The following is a 7,898-nucleotide window of genomic DNA, read 5'->3' as shown; positions in this document are numbered from 1 at the left end:
AACGGATAAGGGCAAAGTAGGCTCTCTGCTTCACTTCCTGTGAGCCGACTCTTAAGTTGCGTCGGAGAAAGCCAAGCATCTGGTTTGCTTTGTTAGTGATGTTTAAGATGTGAATATCCCACCTCAGGTCGTGGGACAGGGTCACTCCGAGGTACTTTGCCTCGTTTACAGGGCTGAGGGTATGGCCGTGCAGTTGGTAAGAGCATGGCGTGGGGTTTCTTTTCCTGGACACCGGGAGAGTCTGGCACTTATCCGGGTGGAAGCTCATCAGCCACTTCTGCTCCCACTCAGCGAGGCGGTTCAGATCCTCTTGGAGGGCTTGCTTGTCACTGGCGGAGCTGATAGTTCTGTGGCAAAGAGTGTCATCAGCAAACAGGCGGGAGGTGGAGGTGAGGCCCTCAGGCAGATCGTTTATGTAGAGTAAAAAGAGGGCGGGGCCAATTACGGACCCCTGTGGTACCCCGGACTCCACGGGAACGAGACTGGAGGTGGCGCCGTCAACCACGACTGCCTGCTGCCGGTCGGAGAGGAACCCCTTGATCCAGGCGTGCATCGTCCCGACGATGCCATAATGGTGAAGCTTGTGGAGAAGAAGTTCGTGGCAGACTCGGTCGAACGCTTTACTGAAATCCATAATGAGGGCGTGGGACTCTTTCCCTTTTTCAAGGTCGTCTGACAACTCATCCACAAGCCCCAGCAGTTGGCTCTCACAAGAACGCTTGCTCCTGAAACCATGCTGTTCTTCCCGCAGGATGCCGTTGGTCTCAGCGAAAGACATGAGTGTACTGGTGACAATATGCTCCATGAGCTTACATGGTATGGACGTCAAAGAGATGGGTCGGTAGTTTGATGGATCGTATCGTTGACCTTTTTTGTAGACTGCCGTGACATTCGCTAGACGCCAATCTCTTGGGACGACGCCGGAGTTTAGCGAAGACTGGAAAAGGAGGGCCAAGGCAGGTGATAGTTCGTCAGCAAGCTCCTTCAGTATCCTGGGGCTGATGCCGTCTGGACCTGGTGCCTTGCTGGGGTCGAGGTCTTTCATCAGTTTGCCAACGCCAAAGTCCGATTTCTTGTGAATCCTTCAAATATGGAAGTTTCCGTTTAAGATTCATGCGCGCGAAGCGCGAGCCAATCAAAGCCGAGGACCTGCAAAACCGGTAAAATCCGTTGCGTTGATCGCGAGTCATGGCGGAGTATTCAAGCGAAGCGATGGTGACGCACGCTTCGAGACAATTTGTGGAAGAAATCAAACCCATCCTTGGTAAGTGTTGATGTTTTTCTGTTCATTTAGTGTTTAGAAGTTGATCTGTCGAACCATTCTGCTGAATTTAGCGTTTTGAGTGCGTAGTTTTCATTTTGATGATAGTAGTTTGTGCTGGGTCATTTTGTATTGGGTGTTGAAATGGGGGTACTCGATAAACGACCTAAGTTATTTTTTGCCTTTCGCCGTACATGTGATATATTTGTTTCAAACTAATCTTGAATTATTACTCCGATGGTTTTTGTTTCTCAGTTGTTGTTTTCTTGAGGATTAAATTAGGATTAAAAGGAATAATTGTTCCTTTGCTGAAACCGGAAGTGCAAGACTAGGCCTAGCAACGAGTAGCGTAGCTTACACTGACCCTTGCGCATCTCCATTCCTTCTTCCTTTCCCCCCCAGTTAATCAGAGTTTATGGTCCATCACCTCCTTCCACCCCTCCCTCTCCTCACATTGAGTTTCTCTGCCTCCTTGACAGTGAGGTTGAAGTCATAGGACTCCCTCTCTCTCTCTTGGTCGCGCGTGTGTGTGTGTGTGTGTTAGTCAGTGTGTGTGTGTGTGTGCGATGGTGTGTGTGAGTGTTTGTGCGTGTGTACGTGCGTGTGTGTGCGTGCGTGTCATGGATATGGGTGTATGTACGTCTCTCTCTCTCTCTCTCTCTCTCTCTCTCTCTCTCTCTCGCGCTCGCTCGCTCCCTCTCTCAGACTACACTGCTTTTGAGAACTGCTCAATGAGTAGATCTCGGGTTGAGAACTGCTCAATGAGTAGATCTCGGGTTTTAAAATAACAATGCTCGGACTGTGTCGTCTGAAAACTGCTCAGTTGAGAACTGCACAATGAGTAGATCTCGGGTTTTAAAATAACAACTCTCTCTCTCTCTCTCTCTCTCTCTCTCTCTCTCTCTCTCTCTCTCTCTCTCTCTCTCTCTCTCTCTCTCTCTCTCTCTCTCTCTCTAAAAAATGTCAGTGAATCTTGAATCTCTCCCACAAATCAAACATCTGAAAGCATAAGCTCTAAGCATAACACCCGCCCACCCCTGCCGGTAATTTCGTCACGGGTGACGAATCTACCGCGTGACGAACTTACTGGTAGCCTTCATGGTTTCAGTACAAAATTATTATGAACATAGTATTACATTTTTGTTTTGTTTGTGTGTGTTACAGATGATGCTCACTTCCAGCAAATGAAGTCTGCTTTCACACTCACAGCAACTGGAAGAGGTCGACCACCCAAACTTCAGCTGGTACCACTGACCAACAAGCTATTGTTGCAGCTGGATCTGCTTCGGTTGGAAACAGGGAGGGATTGGAGTGACCTGGTTTCATTTCTCCCCAAAGTGTTCGACGTGAACTTGCTGCAAGGACTTGAAATCAAGGCAGAAATTGAGGGAACAGTGAAAGAAGCAACAAAGCTGGGGAATAAGACTGGATTAGAACTAGAAGCATTTTTGGATGTCGACGCAGGGCGTTGCATCATGGGCCGGAATGTTGGGGTTCATTTGCTGAAACATAGGATCACAAGAAACCACCTGCTGAATCCGGACCTTCTGGAAGACCTTGACCGTCCATCAGAACTTGTGAATGGCATGGTGCTCGATCTGATATCGTTCCACAAAAAGGAGAACCTATCGCTGACTTCTGCCAGATTCCTGCATTGGTTGTTTTTGGACACAACATTGTGCTTGCACCATTTTCTTCTTCTGGCAGAACATTCACAGTCGAATCTCCAGCAAACCTGCCTGCCATGTACACCTGTTTCAAGCAGTACTTGACTGACAACTTTGTTTGACTGACTTTGAAGAAGGGGTATATATGCATTTGACTGTCACTTCTCATCCGACTGTGCACTTTGCAAGAATTTAGTTTTCTCCAGAGAACTGTGAACAATGTTAATAAATTTATCCCACATACGTGAGAGAGATACCCGTGAGATAAAAATCGTTCAAATCACACGTGTGTATATCATGTAAATGAGGTCAACCGGAAGGTCAAGCTCTGTAAATTAGTACAGGGCCGGACTACCGGGGGGGTTATGGGGGTTGCGCAACCCCCCCCCCTAGCCTAAACATGTACCTTACTTATTTAATTTTTTTTTTATTATTGCTTATTTTATGCCGTTTCATGCAAGGAGCGACCATTTTCCTATCTCAGAATATGACCTACCCATCAGCTTCAGGGGGCTTTGCCCCCTGACCCCCACAACGAGGGGGGGGGGGGGTTCTAGGGTTTCCGGACCCCCCCCCCCCCCCCAGCCAAAAAATAAAAATATTGAATGAGGCATGCATTTCTTTATTTTACATTGAGTTTCAATTTTTGGGGTATTAATCAGTGACAAAATCTGCTGCCTGAAACTGGTAATGATCATCCTCAGAATGCACCAGATTGCACCATTTTGCATCCTTTTTTTCAAAATTTTCCGGGGGGGCATGCCCCCGGACCCCCCTAGCAAGCTAGGCGCTTTGCGCCGTCGGCTCGGCGCTTCGCGCCTTCACACCCATATCTTCACAATATACTTTTGAAAAAAACCACCCATAAAATGAGCTGATCCGCCCCTGCCGCCAGGGGGGACATCCCCCTGGGCCACCACTGGCAACCCCCCCCCTCCTCTTCGCCTAGTCCGGCCCTGTAGTAGTACATGGGATCAACCGGAAGGTCAAGCTAATCCTATCGAGGAAGGATATGCTTTGCTGTTGTTGTTCCTTTTGGTTTCTTTTATCCTGTGGCCACTGCTTTTCTTTTTATCTGGTATATTTTGAAGTGATGGGTTTGATTTCTTCCACAAATTGTCTCGAAGCGTGGGTCACCATCGCTTCGCTTGAATGCTCCGCCATGACTCGCGATCAATGCAACGGATTTTACCGGTTTTGCAGGTACTCGGTTTTGACTGTTCGAATATTAAACTTAACAGTGTTAACAAAGGCGAACTACTTTGTCCTAGTTTGAGAGTGTGTGTCATGGCGGAGGAATGAATGTCAAATTGAGTAAAGTGGTTTGAAGTTCTAAAGCGGGTTGATCCAAAGGCAATATCGCTGTCGGTGACTTTTAGTTAGATCTGGCACAGAAGTATATAATGTAGGATAAACAGAATACTACATGGCTTGTTGTGTCGTACCAGATTTACACTCGTTGCTTTTTCAAATAGTAAACAGCTCGCTTTCGCAGTTCACTATTTAAACAAGAAGGGCAAAGCCCATACGACTCACATCCTTGACCTTTACATGACCTTGACCTTCAGGGTCAAGGTCAAATAACTAAACCTAGCAATGACATCATACACTAAGAACTGCTTTACACATTTTTCCTACCAAAATACATGTGACCTTGACCCAAGGTCAAGGTCATCCAAGGTCATGCAACACAAAGCTGTTAATTCAAGACATAGGAAGTACAAATGTGTCTCTTGATGAAAGCATAACATGTGCACCACATAATTTTTAAGTTTGAATCAGTTATCTTCCATAGTTCAGGGTCAAGGTCACTTCAAAATATGTATACAATCCAACTTTAAAGGACCCTTGCGACCTTGACCTTGAAGCAAGGTCAACCAAACTGGTGTCCAAAGATAGGGCTTACATTGCCCTGTATAGCATACATAGCTAAGGTTGCCATTCTCGATAACTTCAGAAGAAAATGTGAAAAATGGTCGTTTTTAAGACAACAATTACGGCCCCTGTGACCTTGAACTTGAAGTGAAAAGTTGCCGCACAAGTTGCCGCACATGTTTTTTGAGATCTTGTAACCATACACCATCAGGCCGCATCAGGTGTTGATAGACTTAATAGTGTCCAAGAAATATCCAACGTTAAAGTTTTCCGGACGGACGCCGGGACGGACGGGCGGACGACTCGGGTGAGTACATAGACTCACTTTTGCTTCGCATGTGAGTCAAAAAACAACTCGTGTAAATCTGGTACGACACAGCAAGCCATGTAGTATTCTCTATATCTTACTTCAATCAATCAATCAATATGAGGCTTATATCGCGCATATTCCGTGGGTACAGTTCTAAGCGCAGGGATTTATATATATTTTTTTTTATGCAATTTATATCGCGCACATATTCAAGGCGCAGGGATAACAGTGACATTTTTATCTATGCCTATACAATTTTGCCAGGAAAGACCCTTTTGTCAATCGTGGGATCTTTAACGTGCACACCCCAATGCAGTGTACTTGATTGAACACATATTTGTGAAGATAACATTGTAATCAATCTACACACCAAAAATCATGGCTGTATTTTCAGTAGTTTCTGAAATATTTCAATCTGAAATGTGCTATCCCCCTCTGGGGGGGGTTTGTCCACTCTTGGGGGATTATTTTCAACATTACACTGAATTTTACTGATGTCTGTAAAGATTACACTGTAATCTATCTACACACCAAAATTTTTCGTTGTATCTTAAATAGTTTCTTAATTATTGGCCTTGAAGTGCGAAAAACTGTAATTTTCCTGTTTTTCCGCTTGACAAATTGAGGTTTTTGACATTTTTGAGGCTCTTATACTCCAAAAGCATTGAACTAAGCTGTCTGAAAAAAAATAGGCATGTTCTACACACATTTGTTTGGGATATGTGAAAGTTTCAGACAGCTGCTATACATATTGTGTGAATTGTGATGACCCAAAGTTGCCCTCCCGTGCAATTTTGCGATGGTTTTAATTGTGTTTTTCGTGAAGTTTGCATGCTTGCTGACAGAAGCCATATGAGATTAGAGGGCTAGAACTATGTGTTTTTTCTATTCTTGGTTGCTGATAACAGATCCTGAAAAGTTGAAAGGGCTGAGGATAACTATGTGGTACCCACATGCTGCTGAAGTTGCCCTATTTTACAGTTTTAAGCAGAGTCGCGACAGCGTATGTACTAAAATATCAAAATCTCAGGAACTAATAAAGGTATCCACTTACTTTTTTTTGTGTTTTGCTTGTACTTTATTTTTCTTTCAAGACATCACAAAACATTCACTCTCACTTTAAAACCAAGTTTTGACTGCCGCTACCTACTCTATTTCAAAAATAACCTTCCAAATTCGGCGGTCGACTCAATAGAACAAAGTTTGACCATGAGCGGTATCAATACTTACTTAATTTAAACCCTCCAGACTTTTAGCTTTTATATTATCTGAATGTCTGAGTATACACCCCCTAGATCATCGGTGACCTGAAGAAAGCAGTTAGCTAGGTTCAGAGCAATCACTATACAGGAAAACTTTCGTTCCATTGACAATTTAGGATGTGTAATTTGGAACACATTTTTGAGAAATTGTAAATGTCGGACCATTCTACCTACAGACTCGGAACTTTGTAGAATGGTCGTGGAAGAACTGAACTTCATGCACAACAACTTCCTCCGAAAACGGCGTATGGCTGCCTAAATGGCGGGGTAAAAAACGGCCATACACGTAAAATTCCACTCATGCAAAAACACGAGTGCACATGGGAGTTTCAGCCCACGAACGCAGAAGGAAAATGCACAACAACTATGAAAATATTTGCTAAACTCAAATGACTGGAACATTAACCCCTTTGTTGTAAAGTGCAATGTCGCGCAATTTTCATCAATGAAATGCATGCCTTCATCCACAGGAAATGTCCTGATCTTGTATAATTGCTGTATTCAAGTCACTGATTGTCTAATGTAATCAGACCTGGGAACCCATACGATTTCGCCGTATTTTGTACGCATGATTGTCTAGAATACTTTTCTTTATTTGTTGTTTAACGTCGTTTTCAACCACGAAGGTTATATCGCGACGGAGGGAAGGGGGAGATGGGATAGAGCCACTTGTCAATTGTTTCTTGTTCACAAAAGCACTAATCAAAAATTTGCTCCAGGGGCTTGCAACGTAGTACAATATACATGTATTACCTTACTGGGAGAATGCAAATTTCCAGTACAAAGGACTTAACATTTCTTACATACTGCTTGACTAAAATCTTTACAAAAATTGACTATATTCTATACAAGAAACACTTAACAAGGGTAAAAGGAGAAACAGTCGTCCAACCAATATGGGACTCCCCCTAACCCGCGTGGGGTGTCTAGAATACTATCCAGTGGAAAAACAAATACGACGATTAATATTCCTCGACTACTTTTCTTCACAGGCGCAACCCGAAGCAGATCCAGTACTTTGTCTTTGATTCATGATTACAAAATAGTAACCTTAATTAACAGTGCGACAGACGCGTGTGAAGCATGTTTAAATGTGGAGTACGCTCATTTAAAAAAAATACAAGTTTGTTTGAGAATACTCCAAGTGCAAAACAGGGATTCCCAGGTCTGAATGGTTTTTTTTTTTTTTTTTTTTTTTGACCTCAGTTGCATGCAAGGCTGCTTCAACCCATCTTTTTTGCCTCTTTCGTCTTTTTTTTTCTTTTTTTTTCTTTCTTTCTTTTTGGGCGGTGAGCATATCCTTCTTCATTGGTCTTTTTTTAATTTTTTTAATGAGATTTTAATTTTGTTTTCTTTTACATTACAGGTTACATTTCCATTAAATTACTTTTTAATTCAACAACAATTTAACTAATGTTTGCGTGTATGTGCATATGTGTGTGTGTGTGTGTGCGTGTGTGTGTGTGTGTGTGCTGTTGTTGTTGTTGTTCCCATAATTCTGTTATATAATACATTTTCAGCGG

At 43.4% G+C, this 7,898-nt stretch overlaps 1 long non-coding RNA gene across 1 annotated transcript; it reads left to right on the top strand.

Moving 5' to 3' along the window:
- Nucleotides 1-1,066: 1,066 nt before the first annotated feature.
- LOC138957270 (uncharacterized) lies at nucleotides 1,067-6,166 on the top strand. The gene is made up of 2 exons (XR_011452980.1): nucleotides 1,067-1,264; nucleotides 2,426-6,166. It is a non-coding gene; the product is annotated as an uncharacterized lncRNA (long non-coding RNA).
- Nucleotides 6,167-7,898: the final 1,732 nt, after the last annotated feature.

This window comes from Littorina saxatilis, unplaced genomic scaffold (genome assembly GCF_037325665.1).
Source record: "Littorina saxatilis isolate snail1 unplaced genomic scaffold, US_GU_Lsax_2.0 scaffold_1530, whole genome shotgun sequence".
NCBI lineage: Eukaryota > Metazoa > Mollusca > Gastropoda > Littorinimorpha > Littorinidae > Littorina > Littorina saxatilis.
Note: the sequence above shows the minus strand (reverse complement) of the source record. Positions and strands in the feature narration are given on the sequence as shown.